Source organism: Macaca fascicularis, chromosome 20, assembly GCF_037993035.2.
Source record: "Macaca fascicularis isolate 582-1 chromosome 20, T2T-MFA8v1.1".
In the NCBI taxonomy this organism is placed as follows: Eukaryota; Metazoa; Chordata; class Mammalia; order Primates; family Cercopithecidae; genus Macaca; species Macaca fascicularis.
In genome coordinates, this window is record NC_088394.1 from 13,142,381 (window position 1) to 13,167,612 (window position 25,232).

At 47.4% G+C, this 25,232-nt stretch overlaps 1 protein-coding gene across 10 annotated transcripts in view; it reads left to right on the forward strand.

Annotated features, from left to right (window-relative positions):
• SNX29 (sorting nexin 29) overlaps positions 1-25,232 on the forward strand; it is a 589,214-nt gene that overhangs the window by 460,304 nt on the left and 103,678 nt on the right. The window lies entirely within an intron of this gene.

Here is a 25,232-nt window from a genome sequence, read left to right on the forward strand (position 1 = left end):
AGTGTGAAGTGGCTGTTGTTAACCTGTTTTGTTAACTGGATCCCAAAGAGCTGCCTTACGTTCTTTATTTTCTAAGGACAGGATTGAAGTATGTAAAATAGGGGCCGGGTATGGTGACTCACACCTGTAATCCCAGAACTTTGGGAGGTGAAGGTGGGGAACATTTGAGGTCAGGTGTTCAGGACCAGCCTGACCAACATGGTGAAACCCTGTCTCTACTGTAATATTAAAAAATTAGCAGGTTATGGTGGCACATACCTGTAGTCCCAGCTACTTGGAGGCTGAGGCAGCAGAATCATTTGAATTTGGTGGGTGGAGGTTTCAGTGAGCCGAGATGGTGCCACGCTGCACTCCAGCCTGGGCAACAGAGGGAGACTCCGTCTCAAAAAAAAAAAAAAAAAAAAAAAAAAAAAGGAAAATAAATGCTACAGACCAGCACCACTTCTTAAATAAAAACTGTGATTCTTAAAGCATTCAGGTAATTAAAGAAGTCCCATCGGCTTAGCATGAACTTTGAGCACCTTTCTCCCTTGCCTTTTTCTGCAAATGAACGGAAGTATACATGGCGGATTTTTGTTGTTAGTGGAATTCTAAAAATCAATTCTAAAAACTTTGCTGGTGCCCAGCCTAATCCTGGATACCCCCAAAGACTCTCAATCAGTACTTTCTGGATCAATTTTCACCTTTTCGAAACCTCATTTTTAATCTGTAGTGACAAAAGTCCAGAGAAACCACCCGGGCAGAGCCAAGATTTCATAAATGGGAAGAAGGTGGTGTAGACCAGCAGCCTGCTCTCCTAGGGCTTACAGCAAAATCAATATTCCCTTGCTGTGAGACCTGAATTGTGGAAGCCAGTTGGCCAAGGGGACTAATTGGATGCCTTTTGAAAATTCCCTAGCTGGAATTGAGATGCAGGTTAACAGACAAGATTGGCAGCTCATGCATTATTTTCAAAGCTCTCTCCTGAGATTGTGTTTGTGACTTGGCGAGAGTGCTTCATTTGCCCACACAAAAGCAGGAACAGCCCCACCACTCAGAGAGCCCTCTCTTCCCTGTGCCCTGCCCCTCTCAACACACATCTGAGTGTCTCTGTTGCTGGCACGGTTGTCAGGAAGACACTAGGGAAGGGCTTTTATCCAATGGGATAAAAACCTCCCCAAATCAGCTGATGGTAGCTGAGATCATTCACATCTAGCTCCAGGAAGGCCTAGGATTGGGGCTCGGGAGTGATGACGATGATGGCGTTCCTGGGATTGTGCTGGTTGTGGATGTACAAGGCCTGTGTCTCGCAGTGGCCCCACCAGGGCAACAGCAAGAATGACATTATTATCCCCCATTTATAGATGAGCATTGAAGCTCAGAGGGTTTAAGCAAGGTGACCAAGGACACGTAGCTTATAAGTGACAAAACCAAGACTCACATCCAGGTCTGTCTGTCTTCAAAGCCTGTGGGTTTCCAGCTGACCACCTTTCCCTCTCCTCCTTGCACCTGCAGTGAACTTCCCTGAATCCCATTCCTCAAATCCCTGTCTTTGGTCAAGGATGGTGGTGACAGTGTCAGACACCAGCTGAGTATCGGATCATGTTTTTACATGATTTCCATGATATATTTCCATGTCTTCAGTTGCTGGTGAACATCTTTTTCATAAAGTGCAGATTACTAAATCGTTCAAGGCAATTGGGAACTCTTTTTTTTTTTTTTTTTTTTTTAGACCATCAAGTCAGTGATCCTGTTTGACTGCAGTTATTCTGTGGTGACACCTCCTGCTTATGTACCACCCAACATCTGGTGACATACTAAAGGTTCTGAGAAGTTGATGGGAAAAGAGCAGATAATTTTTTTTTTTCCCAGAAAATCCTCTTGCCCTCATTGTTGGCTGGAAAAGTCCAACTTTATCTCAAGCCCTCATCTCATTCATCCAGACATCAGTCCACTCCACCCTGCTAATTATGGGAATGACTGCCCAGTGCTGAGAGACACAGCTGAGACTTTCCCTGAAGTGTCTGGTTCATAGTCATGTCTGTCAGTCTTTCTCCAAGACAACACGCTGTCCTGGTCTGGTGCATCAAACCTCCTTGCATCCAGCTCTACCCATTTTCCTCTAATTAAGCATCTCTCTTTGCCTTTTAGACGGTAGTGATTTGCTTTGGTTTTTGCATTCACTAGGCTGTACCCATAGGTACCAGGTTGACTCCCAGTGATTGTCTATCCAAGCTAGGGGAAGAGATGCTGGCTGCAGGGAAGGTTTGCCATCGGGAACAAGCCTCAGTTTAGTTTCAACATGCATGTATTGCACAACCTAATTTCTGCTGGGTATGATGCCCAAAACTGGGGATAGAGAGATGAGACATAGCTCCTTACCCTTGGGTGGTGCTCAGTCTAGTTGGGGTGGATAGGGAAGGCAGGCACACAGCAGCAGGGGACAGGGAGGAGGGACAGCAATAGACCTTGGTCTAGGGCATTGGGGGAACACAGAAGTTGAGTATAATTGAGGAAAGGAGAAGAGACCAGAGAAGGATGTTGCAGGGTGAAGACGCTGGAGGCAAGCCCTCCAGGATGAGTAGGACTTAGCCAGGCAAAGAAGGCACAGTGGGGATAAGCAGAGGGAACAGGCATGAGAATAGGCATGTCAAGGACAGGGATCCTGGCATATGTGTGAGCTGGTTTAGGTGGATTATGCAGTGCAAAGCAGGTAATGATGTTTGTATTTGGCATCTTAACTCACAAGTGGCAGAAAACCCAAACCAAACTGCCTTACCCAAAAAGGAAATTTGTTGCTCCCTGTAAATCAGTAGTCTTGGGGTAACCTGGCTGCAGGCATGAGTTGATAAGGGGCTCGAATGCAGCACCGCCCCCCCCCCCCCCCCCCGAGCTCTGCATCTCCCTACTCTGTTTTCTGCATTCAGAAGTCACAATCACTTCAGAAGCTATTTGTCTGAGGTAACACAGGTTGCATCCAGTCCCGTCTCACTTCAAACCCTGTGGGTTTCCTGCTGACCACTATCCCTTCTCTTCTCTGCAACTCCAGTGAACTTCCCTAAATTCCATTGCTGAAATCCCTATGTTTGGTCACAGATGGTGGTGACAGGGGCAGACAACGGCTGTACATTTGACAGTGTTTTTACATGATTTCTGATATGGTTTGGCTGTGTCCCCACCCAAATCTCATCTTTGATTATAGCTCCCATAATTCCCACATGTTGTGGGAGGGACCTGGTGGTAGATAATTGAATCATGGGGGGCGGTTTCCCCCATACTGTTGATATGGTAGTGAGTAAGTCTCAGGAGACCTGATGGTTTTATAAGGGAAAACCCCTTTTGCTCGGTTCTCGTTCTCTCTTGCCTGCCACCATGTAAGATGTGCCTTTGCTCTTCCTCTGTCTTCCGTCATGATTCTGAGGCCTCCCCAACCATGTGGAACTGTGAGTCCATTAAACCTCTTTTTCTTTATAAATTACCCAGTCTCAGTATGTCTTTATTAGCAGTAAGAACAGACTAATACAATTCCCATGATATATGGAGACACTCGGTTGTATGTTGAGAGGGGCAGGGTGCAGGGAAGGGAGGGTTCTCTGAGTGGTGGGGCTGTTCTAGCTTTTTTTTGGGCACATTCTCCAACAGCCTCTCTTCTCGACAGCCTCTCTTCTCATGGGCAGGAGTCAACTGGGAAGCTCCAAATGGGATCAACTTGACTTCAAGTCAGTGAGAAAAGGGTACAGCTCTGTATCCCATTAATTGGAAAAGCTTCACCCAATCATAGGCGATGATGTGCCGGTTCCTGAACCACTTGCTGTGGCCAAGGGAATGAGGTGCTCTGATTGGCTGAAGCCTGAGTCATAGGCTCTGTCCAGTGCCCATGGTGTGAGAGAAGGGAAGACAGAGGCTTCCCGGAGAGTGGTCAGGCCACAGTTACCAAAGAGGATGCAGTCAGAACCAGGTGGCCCAAAGCATGAGCTAGTCAGGTGGGCTTTGCTTGCTGAGGACCTTGGGCATTGACCCAGAGAATTTTAAGTGGAGGAGTGAATGGTATGATTAGAGCTTTAGGCCAGTCATTGTGGTGGCACTGGGGAACCTAGGGTCAATCAGGGACCATTTGGAGGTCCTGGCAAGTACAGCTGATGAAGGACCGAGGGCAGGAGTGGAGAAAACCCAGAACACATGAGGAGGTAGAAGTGCTTGGACTTGGTACACCATCCCCCTGCTTACCCAGTAAGCAAACCGAGATGAACTCCGCCAAGCAGTTGAGTCGGGGACCCAGTGCTGGGGAATAACAAGGCTTCTGACCATGGCTTTGCACAGAATATGCACCTTCTACAAGCAAGGGAGAAGGTACATCTGCTGCCCCCAAAGTAGCCACTTTTGTCCTTGAACAGAAGAGCTGCAGAGGTACTTACTGACTTACTGCTATTTTTATTGATTCAACAATCTGCTACTCGGTGGCCTCCAAACTCCTGAGAGTTATGTGCTCATTACTGCCAACCACATTCCTCTAAAGTACACATTAGGTTCATAAACACAATTTCAGGGCTCTGTGCGAAAATGGAGATGCTCTGTAATAGAAAATTAGCTTCTTCCCTGCCAGCTCTACCAAGTTTACATTTCATCTCTTTGGATGGCAGTATTCTTGGTAGGGGAGAGAAAGGAGTCCCTGGAGCTGGGAGTACTTGAGGCTGATTGCCGAGTAGGAGCCTCCTCCTGTTGCCAACCGTTTAATGATCCCGTGACTGCCCAGTGTGTGGGATGACCTGTGACCTGCTCTGTTTTATTTACCAACAAAAGAGATTCCGTGTAGCAGCCTTTTAGCATTAACAGAAATAGGAAAGGCTGCCATGCACTGGTTGCATTCAAGAAATGGATGGGGTTGGGCGTGATGGCTCACACCTATAATCCCAGCACTTTGGGAGGCTGAGGCAGGTGGATCATGAGGTCACGAGATCAAGACTATCCTGGCTAACACGGTGAAACCCCGTCTCTACTAAAATACAAAAAATTATCCGGGCAAGGTGACTCACACCTATTGTCCCAGCTACTTGGGAGGCTGAGGTAGCAGAATCACTTGAATGTGTAAGGCGGAGGTTGCAGTGAGTCGAGATCATACCACTGCACTCTAGCCTGGGTGACAAAGTGAGACTTCATCTCAAAAATAAATAAGTAAATGAACAAACAAACAGATGGTTTCCAACCAAACTGGCCTTACTGGGTACCTCCAATTCTTTCTTTCTTAAAATAAGGGAGTGATGTCTCTGGCCTGGACAAGCAGCTTGAGTCATGTGGTTCTTCTGGATTCAGTTCTAGAAAGGGCCCGTGCCCAGCTGTTGAGCTTTGGGCAAATTATTGAGCCTCACCAAAGCTCAGTCCTGTCATCCGTGCGATAGGATCACTGGACCCACCCCAAGGGATTATCATGAGGCTTAAGTGAGATAGAACAGCTGTAGGGTGCTCAGTGCAAGTTCTGGCTGAGTGGCCCTGGGCAACTCTGAGGTAATGCCCTTCAGTGATTCTCGACCAGAGGTGGTTTTGTTTTATCCCTCAGGGGACATTTGGCAATGCCTGAAAGCATTTTTGATTGTCACAACTGGGGTGGCTGCTACTGGCATCTCATGGGTGGAGGCCAGGGATGCAGTGGAATGTCTCACAATGCGCAGGACAGCTCCCATACAAGAAAGACTTACCTGGCCCCAAGCATCAGTAGTGCTGTGACTGAGAAAACCTCATGTAGAGAAGACTGTGATATCTGGAGCTGACTGTGTTCTCAATAGCGGGTAGCTGTCAAATGGTAGGTGCTCTGTGCCAGGGACTGTGCTAAATGCAGAAAGTCAGAGACCAGAGGCAGATGCCCATCGCTGAGTACAGTACGCTTAGAGACCAAAGGCGCTCAGAGGAGAGTTGCCTCATACAGCCTGGAGGCAGGACGGGGTGAGGGGTGAGGGATGGCTTTGTGGATGGGGAGGGCATGTGAGCTGAGTCTGGAAGTTGCCCCCAATCGTTTTCTCTCCTTCTTTGGTGGATGTGAGGGGAGGTCACCAGCCCTGGGGACTGGTGTGGGGAGGAGGTTGCTTGTATCTGTGACTGCCAGACCCCTCCGAGTGTGAGGTCACATGGGCCCGTGGGTGTGAGGAGAGGAGCCAGGTAGTGAAGGTGTTGGCAGGCATGGTGCTGTGGGACAGGAACTGTCACCTCTGCTCCGACATGAGATCACAGGTCTGTCCTTTTAAAGTTGGGTTTTAAAATAAAATTGCTCCTTGTTCTGACTGCAGCTGTCATTTCTTTTGTTACTTCTGAGGCTGTTAGTAAGAGGAATAATTTAGAGCTTGGAGGTGGCCTTCATCTTGGCTAGTTGCTAAGCACCCACTTTCTCAAGGCACGGGGGCCCTAGATGCAAAAAGAATCCCCAGCAGCAAGACCTGGGGCTGTCTCGCCTGGTGGCAGCATGTGCCTCCCCTCCCACCCTTCGTTCTCCCAGGCGTAGACACCAGAGTGCCAGTGTGGCATTTCCACAGATGAACCAACTGCCGTATGCCTCTGAAGCAGGAATGTTACATATATGGCTCTCGTGCCACTTTGCCCCATTCGCCTGTCCATGGCAGACCTGGCTAATCAATCACAGACATTCTCAGTGAGCTCAGGTGCCTTCTCAGAATCATCCTCCACATGACCACCATCTTTCCCAGGCAGCCACCACTGTACACTAGAGTAGGCAGGTAGCTCTAGACTTGGCAATTTGCCATCCTTGCTGGAAATCATTACTGGCGGTGTGACCCTGGGCATGTCATATAACTCCAGTTTATTTCCTCTTATGCAAAATGCAGATGCTAATGCCTACTTCGCAAGGTTGTTGTGAAAACTAAGAGAAATGAAAACATAGAAAGCAGCTGGCATAGAGTCCAGCATGAAGTAAGGGCTTAGTAATTTCTTTTGTAGAAATGAGGTCTCACTGTGTTGCCCAGGCTGGTCTTGAACTCCTGGTCTCAAGCAGTCCTTGTGCCTCCGCCTCCCAAATTGCTGGGATTACAGGCATGAGCCACCTTGCTGGCCCTCAGTAATTGTTCCTTGTCTTGCTTTTTGCATAAAATTTACCCTTCAAAGACTGCAGAGGGACTTGTGGTTCATTTAATTCTGCTTGATATTGTCATTTATATTTTCAGCTATATTTGTTTGAGTCCTCAGTAAGACTGTAGGCATTTAGATTGCAGGGAAGGTATCTTTGGATTTTTTTTGTCCCCTGGCCTTCCATCAAGATGTGATAATTGGATGTATAGGAGTGTGGCAGACACTGCTAGTTGCTTGCTGAAAATAGCTGTGAGGTTTTTTTCCTTATGTCTTAGTAACAGAGCCCTGGGCATTATGCCCACATAGAAAATAGTAAATTTCTCAGCTTCCCTTGCAGCTACATATGGCCATGTAACTAAGATCTGGCCACTAAGATATAGGTAGATGTATTGGTTGTGGCTTCCCAGAAAGGCTGCTTACATCTCATCTGGGTGGTACATGCCTTGCCTTTCTCCTTCCTGTTGCCTAGAACTGAGAAATGATAGCTGGAACTCCAGCAGCCACCTTGGGCCATGTGGTAACCTAGGGGATGGCAACTCTGCAGCCAAGATAGCAGAGCAGAAAGATGGACGACCTCAGTCCCTGATGACTGAGGGGGCAGCCATCCCAATCCTGGACTACCTCCCTGCACACTGCGTGTCCATCAGAAAATGAGCCCCAAGTGATTAGACCTCTGCTATTTTGGAGCCAAATGCAATTCCTAACTGATGCAAAGAGCTCTTTGATAGAGGCTGAGAGAACTGCTGCCCAGAACTCTAGAGGTGACATAGCACATGGCGTTTAGGGACTTTGGAGTTCAGCTCATGTAGTCAACAGCTAGTTACGAGTTTCCATGGGCCACAGGTGCTGCTGGGGAATGTGACTTGTTGCTCAGTTTAAGAGCAAACATAGAAAATAACCCGAAGAGAGAAGTGAGGGCCCTGCAAGCCACATCCAGGAATTTAGACTTGAGCTTGAGTGCAGTGGCACATCATTGGAGGAATTTATTTGTTTATTTATTTATTTATTTTTTTTTTTATTTTTATTTTTTGAGATGGAGTCTCACCCTGTCACCCAGGCTGGAGTGCAGTGGTGCAATCTTGACTCACTGCAACCTCTGCCTCCCAGGTTCAGGCACTTCTGCCTTAGCCTCCCAAGTAGCTGGGACTATAGGCGTGCACCACCATGCCTGGCTACTTCTTTTGTGTTTTTAGTAGAGACAGGGTTTCACCATTTGGCCAAGCTGGTCTCGAACTCCTGACCTTAAGTGATCCACCTGCCTCGGCCTCCCAAAGCGCTGGAATTACAGGCATCAGCCACCACGCCTGGCCCATTGGAGGACTTTAATTTACACTTGGGAACCATTGCTCTGGCTGTGGTGTGGAAAAGGAGTCGGATGCAAGATAGCTGATTTTGTCCCTCCTGACAAGGGTTTCCTCCTCCTTCTAGAAGACCTGAGTCTATTAGCCAGCTCCAAGATGCCCTTCTCCTTGGCAGAACCTCACCGAGTCTGATTTGGGTGGGAAGTCAGACCTTGGTCTACGCCTGGGATTTCTAAAGCCCCCACACCTTGTGGTCCTCTTGGCTGGGACTTCCAGACCCTGGGTCTACCCCACCAAGGACTTTTTTTTGAGAACCTCCAGCATTCCTGGTCAGGCACACACCAGGTAAGCCCTGCATACCGGCTTGGCCAGCACCCGCGGTGGCTATAACTGACCTCTAGGTGGCGGTGGCCACCTGCTACCGCTCCGGCTCCCAGAGCCCTGGCGGAGGAAGTCCTCTTTCTCTCCTCATTAGCCAGTGTTCCTTGTCTCTTCCCTCCCTGAGTTGTGGATCCCGGGTCCTACCTGTTTCTTCCTCTGTCTTAGGTGAGACTTTTCTGGCTTTCCAGTTTTCACTGCTCTGAGTGTCGGGCAACTTCATCCAGTAGGCTTTGCAAAGTCTTCATTTGTGTAGGAGACCGGAGGAGGTGTCACAGTGTCACACACAGAGATTTGCATACGCAGACCTTGGTCTTGACTGTCGAACGCATCCATCCTTTGCCCACTGCCAGACGCTTATCAGCAAGGATAGATGTGCATTAGAGATAGCGATGTAGGTGGCCTGGTATGGAGGGTAAGCCCTCCCTCCTTCCTTCTTTCTTGCCTGCCTTCTTGTTTCCTTCTCTTCCTTCCATTTATCCATCCGTCTACCTACCCACCCATCTAGCACCCACTGAGCATCTCTAGGAACTGGGGACTTCTAGCGGTTTCTATCTTGGTTCTTGCCCTCAAAGAATTCATTGCATAGTAAAGATGGACACTTGTAAAGGTACAATTGCAAGTACATGTTCAGGTGATGTTCATTTATTCATCTGTTCATTTGTTCATTCATTCATTCATTCGTAGTATTGAATATCCATTATTTCCAGGCACTGGTCTGGATACTGGGGCACAGTGAATAAGACTGTGGCCATGTACCCCCAAGATAATTACTATTTGTCAATTAAAAGAATAAATTTTTAAAATGTGCAGAGCTTACATTCTAGTGGAGAGAGGACAGAGAGCCATCAATAAATAAAGGCTCAATATGTATCATAGATTGAGGTCAGCAGCTGTGGTTGCCTGCCATTTCAAATGATTCATCTTGTAAACAGACAGTGTCAACCTACAGCATCAATAAATACAGCACGATACTGGAAAAAAACTAGGCAAGATAATTGCTCATTATGCCAAACGCTGTGAAGAAGCAGAGAGAGAATGATGGTAGAGGATAGTTTTGGGGTGGGGTAAGGGTGTATGCTGGGTGGCATGTGTGCACGTGTGTGTGTGCGCATCTGGTGGAAGTGATGTATACCTGGTGGGATAGTGTATGAGTACTTGGTAATGTGTGCGCCTGTTAGTGTGTGTGCATCTGCTGGGGTGTGTGTATGTGTGTCTGAAGGGATATGTGTGTGAGTACTTGACAGTGTGTGCACCTGGTAGCGTGTGTATGTATGTGTATCTGGTGGGGTATGTGCATGTGTGCCTGGGAGGATGTGTGAAATTGCCTCCTTTCAGGGAGAGAATGCATCAGGATTACGAGCTTTTCCAAAGGTGGAAAGGTTCTGAGCTCCTGGCCTTCATAGAGACATATCTGGGTTGATGGGAGCTGTTCAGGAGCACCCTCTGAACTCCTAGAAGGCCCGGGACATTAGCATCTTGTCTTGCCGATGGCCGCCAGAGAGAACACTGTGCATCTCAGGACCAAAGCAGTGTTTGAATTGCATGGACCGAGTTGATTGTGACACTTGAGGCCTCCTTTGCCATAATTCCACCCTCTTTTAGTGGGCAGTAAGCTGTGATATCAGACCAGACCCCTTTTCCCTTTTCTTCTCCGTACTGAGTAGCAATACATTCCGGGAAGGTCAAGTCAGGTTGTGTGTTCATGTAGCATTTAAGAAGAGTTCAACCCCTTTCCAGAATTGCTAATAACAGTACAATAGACACCGGTCATGCATTACGCATGCATTACATCACAACCCTCTTAGATGGGTGCTAATAGTATCCCCGCTCTATAGATGCTAAAACTGAGGCTCAGAAAGGTTAGGTGGGCTGGCCAGGGTCACCCAGCTGGCAGGTGGTGGAGTCAAGGGTTAATCGAGGCAGCAGTTCCCGCAGCCTGCGCTTAACCTGTTCTCTGGAGTGGGGCCTCCCCACTCTTAGTGATTAGGAGGCATCTGCCTGTGTTTTGCAGAGATATGGCAGGTCTCAAGAATGGCCCTCACAATGCCTCAATGCCTTGTCTACAGCCTGAGCTCTTTTTCTACTGCTTAAGGACAGGGTGGTCTGGAGGAAGAACACAGATTAGGTACTGGAAAAAACAGAGGTTCAAATCACGTCTACACCACTCACTCTGGGCCTTTGGGTAAGTCCCTGTTCACACCTCATTCACCCACCATAAAAAGACTTGGACGAGGCAAAATGGCACACATTAGCCTCTACCATGGTGCTTTGCAAGCCAGCAAGATGGAAAAATGTTCATCCCAGCCCCATCTTGTATGTGAGGAAATTTTAAAACAAAATTGAGTGCTGTCTTACAGGCATTGTTATGAGAGAGAAATGAGTACATTGGGTAAATTAACTGTATTACGATGTTTGTGGTCTGCATGCGGGTGCAGTTTGATTGCGTGGGGAGACAAAAGAGGGTTCCTCGCGATGACTAATACGTCTCTTTAAACATACATTAGAGAGAGGTGCAAAGAGTGCGCCTATCACATCTGAAATGTTCTATTGTTCTGTTTGTTTTTCATTACTCTGAAATGATTACTGCAAAAATTCCTAAATTGGATGCTTTTCACAGAGGAAGATTAAAGACCATAAGCACAGTCTTGCAGCTGTGCGAAAAAGCCTGTGCATCTGTAGATGGATGAAGAGCCTCAGCAGCTTCACCTTGGGCTCTGCACTGCACATGGAGAAGCCTCAGGCCCACTGGGAAGTGGGATGTTCCATCTGTGAGCCCAGAGGGACCTTTCGTTGGCATTTTGTAGCATATCTGCCCCGAGCTGACCACCATCTGCTTGGCATTATTTAAAGCCTCTTAAATGCATTTCGGTGGGGGACAGGTCTCCATATCACCGGGACAGGGAGGCAGAGTCTTCTGGAGAAAGCCAGACAGAAACCTTGCCTGGTTGCAGAGGAGGAAGAAGCATCAAACGCAAGCCCTACCCAGACACTAAGTGGTCTCGCTTCTGCGGCTGCCTGAGAAGTTGCAGCTCTTTGATTAAAGATCAATACTCAATTTTTTTTTTTTTTTTTTTTTTTTTTGAGACAGAGTCTCGCTCTGTCGCCCAGGCTGGAGTGCAGTGGCCGGATCTCAGCTCACTGCAAGCTCCGCCTCCCGGGTTTACGCCATTCTCCTGCCTCAGCCTCCCGAGTAGCTGGGACTACAGGCGCCCGCCACCTCGCCCGGCTAGTTTTTTGTATTTTTTAGTAGAGATGGGGTTTCACCGTGTTAGCCAGGATGGTCTCGATCTGCTGACCTCGTGATCCGCCCGTCTCGGCCTCCCAAAGTGCTGGGATTACAGGCTTGAGCCACCGCACCCAGCCGATTAGTACTCATTTCAAGGTTTTGTATTTATTATGCACTTTTTGTTGTTAGTAAGTTACCACTGGTCCTGTGTGTAGAGGGAGAAAGGAAGTATTTGTACTTGGTGTTGGCTGCAAGGTTGTCCTAGCCAACAATTCCCAGTCACAGCGAAGGATACAGGAGGGAGCTTTGAATTGTGTAGATAAGTTAGAGGGCCAGTTAAACCCAGAAAGGGCAGTGCTGTGGGCACCAAGGAGGAGGTAGCCTTTGGAGTGTGTCACAATCCACTCCCCTTCTCCTTCTGTGTACACTGCACACGTGCACAGAGGCAGGCTCCGGCCACAGCTCATTGGCCCAGAGTGAGCACCCACGCAGGAGAAAACTACCAGATAGTGGCCCAATCAGATTCCCGTTGGTCTTAGGTCTTTTCATTACAAGTGGCAAAATCTTACCTTGAACTGGCTAAAACAAAACAATGTTTTGCCTTGTATAAGTAAAATATAAGGACGACCATTAGCAGGTCACCATGGAAGCTGAAGCGTGGCTCAGCTTCCATGCAGCCAGAGAAGCTCCTGATTTCTGTAAAGCACCGTTAGCCATGGCAGGAGGGAGAGGGCCGTTCATGATCACATCTGCTTGATCCAGGGTCTCAGCTATTCTCCTTCCCCCTCCCTTTCTCCCTCCCTCCTCCTCCACCCCCTCCTGCTGTCTTCTTCCCCCACCTCCTTCTCCCCGTTTCTCTCCCCCCTCCTCCCACCATTTCACTCTCTCTTCCTTCCCCCATTTTACTCCTCCCTCCTCCCCCTTTCCACTTCCCCCGCTCCCCCATCCTTCTCCCCACTGTTTCCCCCTTAGGTTCTGCCTCCCTCTGTAGTGTGTTCTCTGGTAGTTCCTCTCTTGTAGGGCTCACCAGCAGCTCTGAGCTTAGATCCTCACAGGCCAAGAAACACGGCTATGAAAATCCTCAGCTCTCTCCCTGTCATACAGGCGCCTGATCGGCCTGGATGGGGCGGAACACCCTCACGGTGGTACATGCAGGACTTTGATTCTCCCAGCCTTGATCTCATGCCTACTCTAGGCTCAGAGCTAGAGCGGGACCGACAGGGAGCCCAGAGACAGGCCGGGTGGAGAGTGGGTCCCTAAAGGAGAACTGAAGAAGAGGAAGTGGATGGCAGGCAGTGAAAGACGAGCGCTGTTCGCACGGAGGCTTCTTCCTGGACCGTGCGGGATTATGCCCCAGAGCCTGGGTCAGTCTGCTTGCACATGGTGCTGGGTTGAGGGAGCGTCGTGTCTAGACCCTGAGCTCAGGAGGTGGAGAAAGCAACCCTGCAGAAAGGAGGCAGGATCCCTTGGGCGTGCAGAGGAGCAGAGCAGTGTGGCCTCGCAGCTAGCCTTGGACTCGGGTGGCTTTCTGGTCGCTGGTCCTGCCCCTCAGGAGGCCCAGCAGCCTTTCCGGCTCTTGGTTTTTTGAGATACCCTCGTACCCTTCCAGTAACACCCCATTTCCCCAAAGCCATAGTGAACTGGCTTTTCTTCCTGGTAATCGAAGAGTCTGTGACTTAAGAAGACAGAAAGACCAGCGACACCGTCGGCCTGGCTCACAGAGTTCCTCTCCAGGAGAGAAGGGCCCGGCTCCCGGTGTGGGTGGGAGCATGTGGAACAGAAGCACGGCGAGATGAAGCGTGGCTCAGCTTCCATGCAGCCAGAGAAGCTCCTGATTTCTGTAAAGCACAGTTAGCCGTGGCAGGAGGGAGAGGGCCGTTCATGCTCACATCAGACGGTGCCATGCTAACGGCCATTCTAGCTGAATCACGGCCTCCCCAGCCCATTCCTTCACACAAGAGCTGTTTGGCTGAATGAGACTTCATCACCCAACCGCGTCTCGCAGCCAGATGCAGCCGAACAGGCCTAGTGCGGCTGAAACTTTCCTTTAGGGAGGGAAACTGTAAAACTGTCTTTTGGGCATCGTGATTTCTTTAGTATTTTCAGAGTTGAGGGTATTGCTTGTTCAAATGCCAAGATCATTTTTAAGGCCATTATATTCTCACTGATTTCTTATTGTCAAGAACATTTTATTTGGAAAGGTCTTAGTGAAACCAAAGCAGGAAACTCCTTCTATATTTTTAGTCTGGACTTCCCTCTTGTTACCTCCTCCTCCCCCTGCCAGCTCCTCTTCATCCTTCAAGACATCACCTCCTCCAGGAAACTGCATTCTGTTTCACCTCTCCTTATCTTCTGGCCTCCTGTGCGTCTCTCTGCCATAACACTTATTCCACTGGACTATAACTTTTTGGCTGGCTGGCTGCCTCACAAATGTGTGAACTCTTTTTTTTTTTTTGAGACAGAGTCTAACTCTGTTGCCAAGGCTGGAGTGCAGTGGTGCGATCTCAGCTCAATGCAACCTCTCTGCCTCCCAGGTTCTAGCAGTTCTCCAGCCTCAGCCTCCTAAGTAGCTGGGACTACAGGCACATGCCACTGTGCCCGGCTAATTTTTGTACTTCTAGTAGAGACAGAATTTTGCCATGTTGGCCAGGCCGGTCTCAAACGCCTGAGCTCAGCCTTCCAAAGCGCTGAGATTACAGGCGTGAGCCACCGCACCCAGCCAAATGTGTGAACTTCTTTAGAACAGGCACGTTACTTTTGCTAATAATAGCCAACTTTTGTTAAATATTTATGTGTTAAGCAAAGTAGTTGATTTTCAAACACAGTCCTAGAAGGTAGATGTGGTAATTGCCCACATTTTACTTTAGGAAATTGAAGCATGTATGGAGAGGTTTAGCAAATTACTTAAGGTCATACCACTAATGAGAATATGAAATCAAAATTCTGTCCCAGGCAGTCTTAATCTTATTGTGCCCGTAATCATTGCTCTGAACTATTGACTCAGCCCAGCATCTCTCCTTGGAGCCACCGCAAGTCTGGTGACTAGTAGGTGCTCAATAAACGTTGGGTGAACTTAAAGAGATTGGATACCTGTGAATGTGCAGCTGGGCTGACTTGGAAGGAATTTCCAGAGGTGGTTTTGCTGCTTCTATTACTATGATGAGGGGTAGAGGCACGTTTGGCCTCCTGCCCGCATGGAATTTTGCAGTCAGAGCAAGTTGTCACCGCAGCCCTTCTCTCCTTCTCTCCAAGACAAATGGAAACTTACTCTGTTCTTAAAACTTGTCTCCTCTATCAGAAGCTTTTTCAAAGGCTCTGGTGCTGAGGCTGCAGGGTGAAAAGTAACCTCCCATCTGTCACAGCAATTCTGCTTGGGATTGGAAAACAATTTGAAGCATCACATCTTCCAAGAGGAGTTTTCCTTTAAATTTTTTATGATAGAAAATATTCAGGCTGGCCGGGTGTCGTGGCTCACACCTGTAATCCCAGCACTTTGGGAGGCTGAGGCGAGCAGATCACTTGAGGTCAGAAGTTCAAGACCAGCGTGGCTAACATGGTGAAACCCCGTCTCTACTAAAAATACAAAATTAGCCAGGCGTAGTGGCGGATGCCTGTAATCCCAGCTACTCTGGAGGCTGAGGCAGGAGAATCACTTGAACCTGGGAGGCGGAGGTTGCAGTGAGCCGAGACTGCACCACTACACTCCAGCCTGGGTGACAGAGTGAGACTCGGTGTCAAAAAAAAAAAAAATAATATATATGTGCGCACACACATTCTCTCTCTCTTATATATGAGAAGATATTCAGGCCAATGTGGAGATCAGTATCTCAAACACCCTGAACACTCTGGGCCTCAGCTGTGGCTTTGCTCTGGGTGCTGGGCTCCATCTCTTGCCGTGGGTCTAGTCCCCAGCGAGCTCTCAGCCCTGGCCCTGCAGCCTGCGCTGGACCCTGCTTCCATGGTCAGCTTCACTTTCCCCCTTCGCTCTTGTACATTGCCTCTTTGTTCCTGAACGACAGAGATGTGCCTTTCATTTTCGGAGGTGACCATGCCTTTTCAAGTACCTCTGCAGTTTAGCCTCTATCCGATTGCATTTGGGGAGAAGATGGAGGGTTGGAAGTGCGTTGTCTTCACAGTGTCAACCGGAAGTCCCACTTACTTGAAAAATAAGTAATTTAATTTTTCTGCTATCAAAGTCTGTTCAGTAGAAGAAAAAAATTTTGAAATCTTGAAAAAAGATAAAGAAAAATAAAAATCTATCACCATTCGGAAATAGCAGCCACTGTTAATGTTTTAATTTGTATCCCAGTCTTATTTCTGGGGATTTAATTATACACATACACACACGTGACTAGAATCATACTTATCAATATATCATAAGCAGTATTTCAAGTCCATGATTTCAGAATAAACAGGGTTCCAGCTTCTGTTCCTTGCTGCCTCCCCCCATCCCAGGAAGACTTGGCAGGTATTTATATCTATGAAGAGAGAAGCAGAAGCCTGTTCTACCTTCCCAGGGAAATAGAAAGCTCTTTGCAGAATATCAGTGCTGCAAATGGAGCAGCCAGTTTAGCAATGCACATGGCTAAGGGGGGATCATGTGCATGACTCAAATATCCAGACTGCGACATGTGACTGCAGGATGAAGTCATACTTCCTTTTACATCCCCTTGCTATGATCGCTGGAGCCCCCAGCAGCTTGATTGCCGGAAATTAGCTCCCATCGCCGTGGCTCCAGCTATTTCTGAGTTTCCCAGGAGCCGCCTCACGTGGACTCAGGGACTTGACCCTTGTGATTTTCTCTGTGGCCCCTGCTGCTGCTGCACATGCTGAAGACGCCACTTGTTAGGACGCCGGGATCCTGGGCACCGCTGCCCACCAGCGGTCATTGTCGCTCTGACTTGGGTTGGGGGCGGAGGCAGTTTCTCTGCATTGCTACTCAAACCCAGATGTGACAGCTGGGCCTGTGCCTTATATCCACACAACACAACTGAGGCCAGGCTAGAACTTTTTCATTGCATATCACCTCTGTATTAGTCCATTTTCATGCTGCTGATAGAGACATACCCGAGACTGGGCAATTTACAAAAGAAAGAGCTTTAATTGGACTCCGTTCCACATGGCTGAGGTGGCCTCACAGTCATGGCAGAAGGCAGGGAGGAGCAAGTCACATCTTACATGGATGGTGGAAGGAAAGAAAGCTTGTACAGGGAAACTCCACCTTATAAAGACATCAGATCTCATGAGACTTGTTCACTAACAAGAGAATAGGACGGGAAAGACATGCCCCCGTGATTCAATTATCTCCCACTGGGCCCCTCCCACAACATGTGGGAATTATGGGAGCTACGATTCAGGATGAGATTTGGGTGGGGATGCAGAGCTAAATTGTTTTTAAATTTTTAAATGTTGACAAATAAAAATTGTATATATTCAAGGCATGATGATTTGATGTACGTATACGTTGTATAATGACTGCCACAATCAGATTAACATATCCACTACCTCCCCAAGAGAGCGTGTGTGTGTGTGTGTGTGATGATGATACTTAAAGTCCGCTTTCTCATCAGATTTCAAGTAAACAGTACCATAGTATTGTTAGCCAGAATCCCCATGGTGTCATCAGATCTGCTGAACTTACTCGTCTTCTAAAAGAAAGTTATAAGATGTACCCTTTGACCAGCATCACCCATCTCCCCTATCCATCCCCCTAGCCCCTGGCAACCCCCGTCTATTCTGTGCTTCTATGAGTTTATCCATAGAACTTCACTCACACATCTGCCTGTAAGGGAAGTCAGGCAATATTTGTCTTTCTGTGTCTGGCTTATCTGGTTTAATACAATCCCCTCCAGGTTTATCCATGTTGTCACAAATGGCAGAATTCCCTTCTTTTTTTATGGCTGAATATTTTTCCACTGCATATATGTGTGTGTGTACCACATATATTCCATATGTAATATATTTATGTGTGTGTGTATGTAGAGATACACATACACCACATTTTCTTTATCCATTCATCTGTTGACAGACACCTAGTTTGTTTCCATATCTTGTGAATAATGCTGCAGTAAGTATGGGGGTCCAGATAGCTCTTGAAGGTACTTATTTAATTTCATTTTTTATTTTAAAGTTTCATTTTATTTTTCAATTAATTAATTTGAGACAGGGTCTCAGCTCTCACACCCTGGCTGGAGTGATGCAATCACAGCTCACTGCAGCTTCCACCTCCTGGGCTCAAGCAATCCTCCCACCCTAGCCTCCTGAGTAGCTGGGACTTACAGGCATGCACCACCACACCTGGCTAATTTTTAAACATTTTTTGTAAAGACGGAGTCTCACTGTGTTGCCCAGGTCGGTCTTGAACTCCTGGCCTCAAGGGATCCTCCCGCCTCAGCCTCCCAAAGAGTTGGGATTATAGGCCTCAGCCATCACACCCTGCCTTACTTTAGATATATATCCAGAAGTAGGATTGCTGGATTCTGTATGGTAGTGCTATTTTTATTTGTTTGAGGAGCCTTCATACTATTTGCCATGATTTACATTGCCACCAATAGTGTACAAGAGTTTCCTTTTCTCCATACCCTCACCAACACTTGTTTCTCGTCTTTTGGAGAAGGGCCATCTTAACAGGTGTGCAGTGATATCTCATTGTGGTTCTGATTTGCACTTTTCCGATGAGTGGTGAACACCATTTCATCTACCTGTAGGCTATGTATGTCTTCTTTGGAAAAATATCTATTCAGGTCCTTTGCCCATCTTAAAATCAGATTATTTGGGATTTCTGTATATATTTTGGATATTAACTCCTTATCAGATATGTGGTTTGCAAATACTTTCTACTTTATAGGTTCTTCTCATTGTGTTGTTTCCTTTGCTGCACAGAAACTCTTTAGTTTGATGTAGACCAGCTTATTTTGTTTTGCTTACTTTGCCTGTGCTTTGGCAACAGATTCAAAAAAATCACTGCCAAGACCAGAGTCTAAAAGCTCATTCCCTATATTTTCTTCTAGGAGTTTAACAGATCTTACACTTAAGTCTTTAATCTATTTCATGATAATTTTTATATGGTGTAAGACAAGAGTTTAATTTCATTATTTTGAAGGCAGATATTCATTTTGCCCAACACCAGTTGTTGAAGAGACAGTCTTTTCCCCATTGTGTTTTCTTGGTGGCTATGTCACAGGTTAGTTGACCATATATGTGTGGATTTATTTCTGTGCTTTGTTCTGTTCTGATGGTCTATGTGTCTGTTTTTAATGACAGTACCAAACGATTACTGTTGTTTTGTAATATAGTTTGCAATCAGGGACTGTGGTACCTCCAGCTTTGTTCTTTCTCAGTATTGCTTTAGCTATTCAAGGTCTTTTGTGTTTCCATATGAGTTTTAAGGTTGTTTTTCTATTTATGTGAACTGTCATTGGAATTTTGATGGAGATTACATTACATAGTATTGACATTTTAACAATATTATTTCTTCTAGTCCATAAACTTGGGATATCGTTCCATTTATTTGCAGGTTTTTTTTTTTTCAGTTTATTTCATCAATGTCTGATACTTTTAAGCATATAGATCTTTCACTTCCTTAGTTAAGTTTATTCCTAAGTATTTTATTTGACAAAATTCAACATCCTTTCATGATAACCCCCCAACAAATGAGGTTAGAAGGATGTACCTCAGCATAAGAATACCGTATGTGACAGGCCTACAGCTAACATCATACTTAACAGTAAAAAGCTGAAAGCGTTTGCTCTAGGATGACGAACAAGACAACGATGTCTACTCCTGCCACTTCTGTTCAATATAGTACTGGAAGCCCCATTCAGAGCAATTAGACAAGAAAGAGAAATAAAAGGCATCCAAATTGGAAAAGCAGAAGTTAAATTATCTCTATGTGCAGATGATATCATGTCATATAGAAAACCTTAAAGAGATCACCAAAGCAAAACAAAACAAACCCACAACTGCCAGAACTAATAAGTAAATCCAGTAAAGTTGTCGGATGCAAAGTCAACATACAGAATCTGGTGTGTTTATATACACTAACAATGAACCATCTGAAAAAAGTCCCATTTATAATAACATCAGGCTAGAACTTTTTAAAAAACTGTATATACAGCAGCATAAGGATCATGGGAGAGAGATATGGCAGCGGGGACAACTTTTAATGGCTACTACCAGATGAAGCTGCCTTCAGATGTGGCAACCCCCTCCTGGAGTCCCTGTCTTCAGAGCATCTTTGAGAGGGGCCTTCCTGCCTTGCTCGTGTCCACCACTCCCTTGAAAAGGTCAGCTTTCTGCCTCACCATGATTTACCTGGAGCGCTAGCCCAACAGCCATGAACCAAAGCATGGATAGTTTCATGCTTAAGTTGTCTCCTCCTTAGTTTTCTGGCAGGGACTGGTGTTGGCAGCAGTTGGGACTGAAAGAGGCCATAGCAGTTGGCTGCCTGGGCTCTGAGGTCCTCGGTGGGTTCCGAGGGGATTGGCAAGTCCATTAACTTAGCAGGGTGACATAAAGTGGAGACTGTTCCATGAGTCCTCTAACAGAGGCCGTTTGCATCTTCCTTTGTTGGAAATGGTCCAGTCCATGGCATATCTACTCATAGACTTTGTTTTAGAGTCAACGGGTGGGCACCTGAACCAGAAATTCAGTGAGTTATGGGAACAAGAGTGCCCACCTTTTCCCCTAGCTTTCCTAGGTGTGAAGGAAAAGGCAGTGGCCAGTGATGCAAAGATGTGGGCCATGAAGTCAGGCAGACCTGGGCTTCAGTCCTTGTTTCACTAATAACTAGCTCTGTGCTAGTCCGGTGACTCAGACTCAGTAAGGGAGAGTGGCAAATTCCTCTCCATCAGGGCTTATGGCAAGTAAAAATGAATGGGCCAACCATGGTCCATGGCCAGTAGTGCTAAAAATATTTCCTTTTCTCTTAGAGACATACATCTATGTTCTCTGTCCAGTAATCTAAAAGTGAGTGAAAGAAAACCCATTTGTGTATAAATGACTGTGGCTCACTAGGGCAAAGATCCATGCTCTCATTTTCCTCTTCCAAATCCGTAAGAACTGTAGATGACAGTCGCATGCTCTGAGCAGCCCCCGGTCCGTGTATTTGACATGTATCTATGAGGCGCACGCACAGACACACAGGTGACATCCTGCTTTTGTGGGATTGAGAGGGACAGAACCTGTCAGACGCTCCCTGGCAGTGCTCTCATGGACAGGCAAATACACTGCCTGCATCCGCTCTGACCTGTCCATTCCTTCCTTCATTCATGCATTCATTCTGTCCTTCTTACAAATTTAGTCCTGGGAATATATACTGAGTGTTTCTTTTGTACTTCCTTTGGATAAAATTGACGAGATTCGTGTCCTCATGGAGCTCATCCTCTGGTTGGAGGAGAAAGACAACTAACAGGTCTACCTAGCATGCCGCATGGTGGTCCGTGCTGGGGTCAGCCGTGATAGTTGAGCCAGAAGCCTCATGGAGTGTGGGGATAGGCATCGAGTCTCTCCAGGGACAGGGCATTCCAGACAGAGGGAACAGCTATGGCTCCGGCTCTGTGGCTCCACCCACTTCATCATCCTCTAGCGTCCCGGACCGGGCCCTGGACACCTCTGGCATCCTCTTAGGTCCCTCGTTCTCCCTGTTCCAGCTGCCCCAGCCTCCTTTCACTTGTCTCCTGTTACACAAGCCTCTGCCACATATCCCCTCTGCCCTGCCCTTTGCCCGACAGCTGCTTCCCTTCCAGGACTGTCTATTCTGACTCCTTTGTTTTCTTTTTTTTTTAGATGGAGTTTTACTCCGTCACCCAGGCTGGAGTGCAGTGGTGTGATCTCAGCTCACTGTAACCTCTACCTCCCAGTTTCAGGCGATTCTCATGCTTCAGCCTCCTGAGTGTCTGGGATTATAGGCGCCCGCCACCATGCCCCGCTAATTTTTGTACTATTAGTAGAGACGGGGTTTCACCATGTTGCCCAGACTGGTCTCGAACTCCTGACCTTAAGTGATCTGCCCACCTCAGCCTGGGATTACAGGTGCTGGGATTACAGGTGTGAGCCACCGTGCCCAACCTCTGACTCAATATTTTGGTTCCAGATCAAACATCAAAGCTCAGCGAACCCAGCCCCACTCCCAGGCGTGGTGCCGCTGGCAGAACCAGGCCCCCTCCCGCAGCCCTCATCTCCCTTTGAAAGCCTGTATTCCTGTGGGTGATTATTGGCATCCTGTCGGCTGAGGTCCCCGAGGACTGAGCCCTGGGAGGTGGGGATCCTGCCTGGTTTTGTTCTCCATGATAGCCCCAGGGCCCAGCCCTGAGCTTGGTATACAACAGGCTACCTGGTGGTGACTGCGGAGGTTCTGCCTGGGGGACAGTGGGGATTGCGACAAGAGACCTGTTTGAGGAGGGTCTTGAAGGAGGAGTACACACCCTCAACCTAGCGCCCAGTTCTCATCATGTCTCAAAACTAATAAACAGCGCAGGCAGTGTCGGGGGCTTGGAAAGCTGGTCTTTGGGCAGTTCCGGCCATGCCACTTTCAGAAGCATTGAGTCAAATGTCCAGAGACAGTAGAGCATGGGCTGAAATGGAGTGAACATAATGTGTGCACCTCAGTTCTCTCCGAGTCACAGAGGCTGCTCTTCAGCTACAATTACTGTACTGGTTCCAGGTAAAGCAGAGACTGGCTGGGTCTCTGCCACATCCAAACCTTTACGCTACATCCTTCTTTCAAAGGTCTGTGGAATGGTGCTGGCAATTCTTAGTAAATAATGCATTTCCTCTTGCACTCGTCTGTCTCATTTACATAACACAGTGAACTGAGAAGTCATTTTTCTTGGGCTGAGTTATTCATCTTATTCTCGGCATTTGGCTGCAATAATATCCCTCTATCGGCACGGCCATACAGTAATTCAGGGATTTTGTTCTAGCAGTGAGGACACTTATAGTTAATAACACATGAAGCCATTTCATTAAAAGGAAAGTTTTTTAGGATACATTAACACAGGCCTTGAACCAAAACACAAATCATTTCATTCCCTGGCTATTAAGGAAGCAAAATGAATTGGGAACCTGAAACCATTTTTTGAAAAATCGTTGTTATCCTCATGTCGTCTGACTCTCTCTGCATTCAACAATCTGCATAAAGGGGATCGGGGTTTTAGAGAGTTGATAGCACTTGTTTTTCTCTGAGATGGAGAAGATGTGGTATGGGCTTTGGGGGCAGCATATTACTGAAGGCCCAGTGCTAGTTCCGCTGCTCACTCCCTAGGGGATAGAGAGCGCATTTCTTAGTTGCTCCACGTCTGTTTTAAGGCATACAAAGTTGCAGGGCTAGCCCGGTGCAGGGTGGCTCACGCCTGTAATCCCAGCACTTTTGGAGGCCAAGGCAGGTGGACCACCTGAGGTCAGGAGTTCAAGACCAGCCTGGCCAACATGGTGAAACCCCATCTCTACTAAAAATACAAAATTAGCCAGGTATGGTGGCTTGTGCCTGTAATCCCAGCTACCTAGGAGGCTGAGGCAGGCTGAGAATCACTTGAACCCGGGAGGCGGAGGTTGCAGTGAGCTGAGATCGCACCATCGCACTCCATCTTGGGCAAGAAGAGCAAAACTCCATGTCAAAAAAAAAAAAATAAAAAGAAATAAATCGCAGGGCTTTTGTGAACATTGTGCGTAACATGTCTGGCACATGACAGGTGTTGTGAAATGGTACAACTTTTTCCGTATGTCCAAGAAAGTTGCAGTTAATACTAGTTTTCACTCTTGAATATTACAACATGCAGAAAAAAGTATTTAGTTTTGAGGTGCAGGACTTTGGATTGTTAAGGAGTTACGTGAAGTTTGAAATGGAGAGGGAGGCATTTGGTCGATGCTGCAGGAAGCCGGACGTGTTGGTTCCACATTCGCTGTGTGTCAGTGACTGTTTTATTTCTGAGTTCTCGCCGCCTTCATGTCAGCGGGTTTCTCTGTGGGGTCTGATCCTTGCAGGGGTTTACAACATCCATCAAGTATCTCCTACAAGGTCCTCCTCCTAAAACAGCACTCTTGCCCGGGAACCTGAGGGCTTGTGTGGCAGGGGCTGGATAAATGCCCAGGCCGGCCTGCAGCCAGCAGAGAGGTGCACTGAGCTCGTTCTGAGTCAGAAGCGCGGGGGACGCCTCCCGGGTTTTGTTTTAGCACTCAGAAACCCACTCAAAAAGGTCATTTCCTGAACTCTGCTGTTACTGTTGAGTTTTCTGGAAGCAGAGGGGATGCTTAGCTGCCCAATCTACAGAGCGTGCTTTATGTTTGTGTTTCCCCGCCTGCCTAGCATTTGACAATTAATTAGGCATGGTAATTACCTGCTTTAATTTCATGATTGCACATCCTATAATTAGCCCTAATTCTGTAATAGGGAAGTTCATGTACACAAAGGCAGCCAATGATGAAGGTGATAAGGGTTACAATATTAACAGCTGCCATTGCTTATTGCCTGCCAGGCATGGGCGAGGCACGATACCTCACAACCACCCAGTGACATTGCACTGGCCTGTCTAACAGATGAAGAAGATGAGTCTCAAGGTGGGATGTCATCCCCAGGGTCACAGCAGCTGAAAAGGGAATTGTGAGGATGTGAACCCAGGCCTCCCACCCTACACAGCTGTGCCCTTTCACGCTGCCATTCTGCCTCTTGCAGGAGCACCTGAGATCTGACATGCTTTGGGCTAAAGATGCCCATTCCTATGCTTGGCACACCCTCAAACCAGATTGAGGGCTTCAACCACTTAAAGCAAGCTTTTACATCTTCATTCTTTCTCTCTGTCTGCCTGACTCCCTCCCCACTTCTTCTTTTCCACCCCACTATGGGAGTGCATGTTTGTGCGTGTGTGTGTGTGTCTGAGATAAATTTTACCCTGGAACGTCGACTGCTTCGTTGTTAGATGTTTTAGTATGTGTACAAAATGTTGTCTCGAATACAATTGCCCAGTTCTCCTCCTCTCCCAAAGATTTAGCCTCTAGCACTATCTTCATTTATCCAAATGGAGACTCGAAGAGGTAAATTAACTTATCCAGGATCCCTTGTCTGGCAAGGGGTGGAGCTGGAATTCAAACCCATTTCTCTCTCAGGCCAGAGTCCACTGTCTGGGCTCCCTCCTGATGCTGACATATGACGATGTGTGAGGTCCCCCTGGAGGTGCACCCACAGAGCCTTGGCACTGCCTCCTGCCCCATCTACGGCCTGGCTTAGACCTCCCCACCCCACGAGTTAGGGTGAAAGCTCACTCTCCCGAGGACAGTGA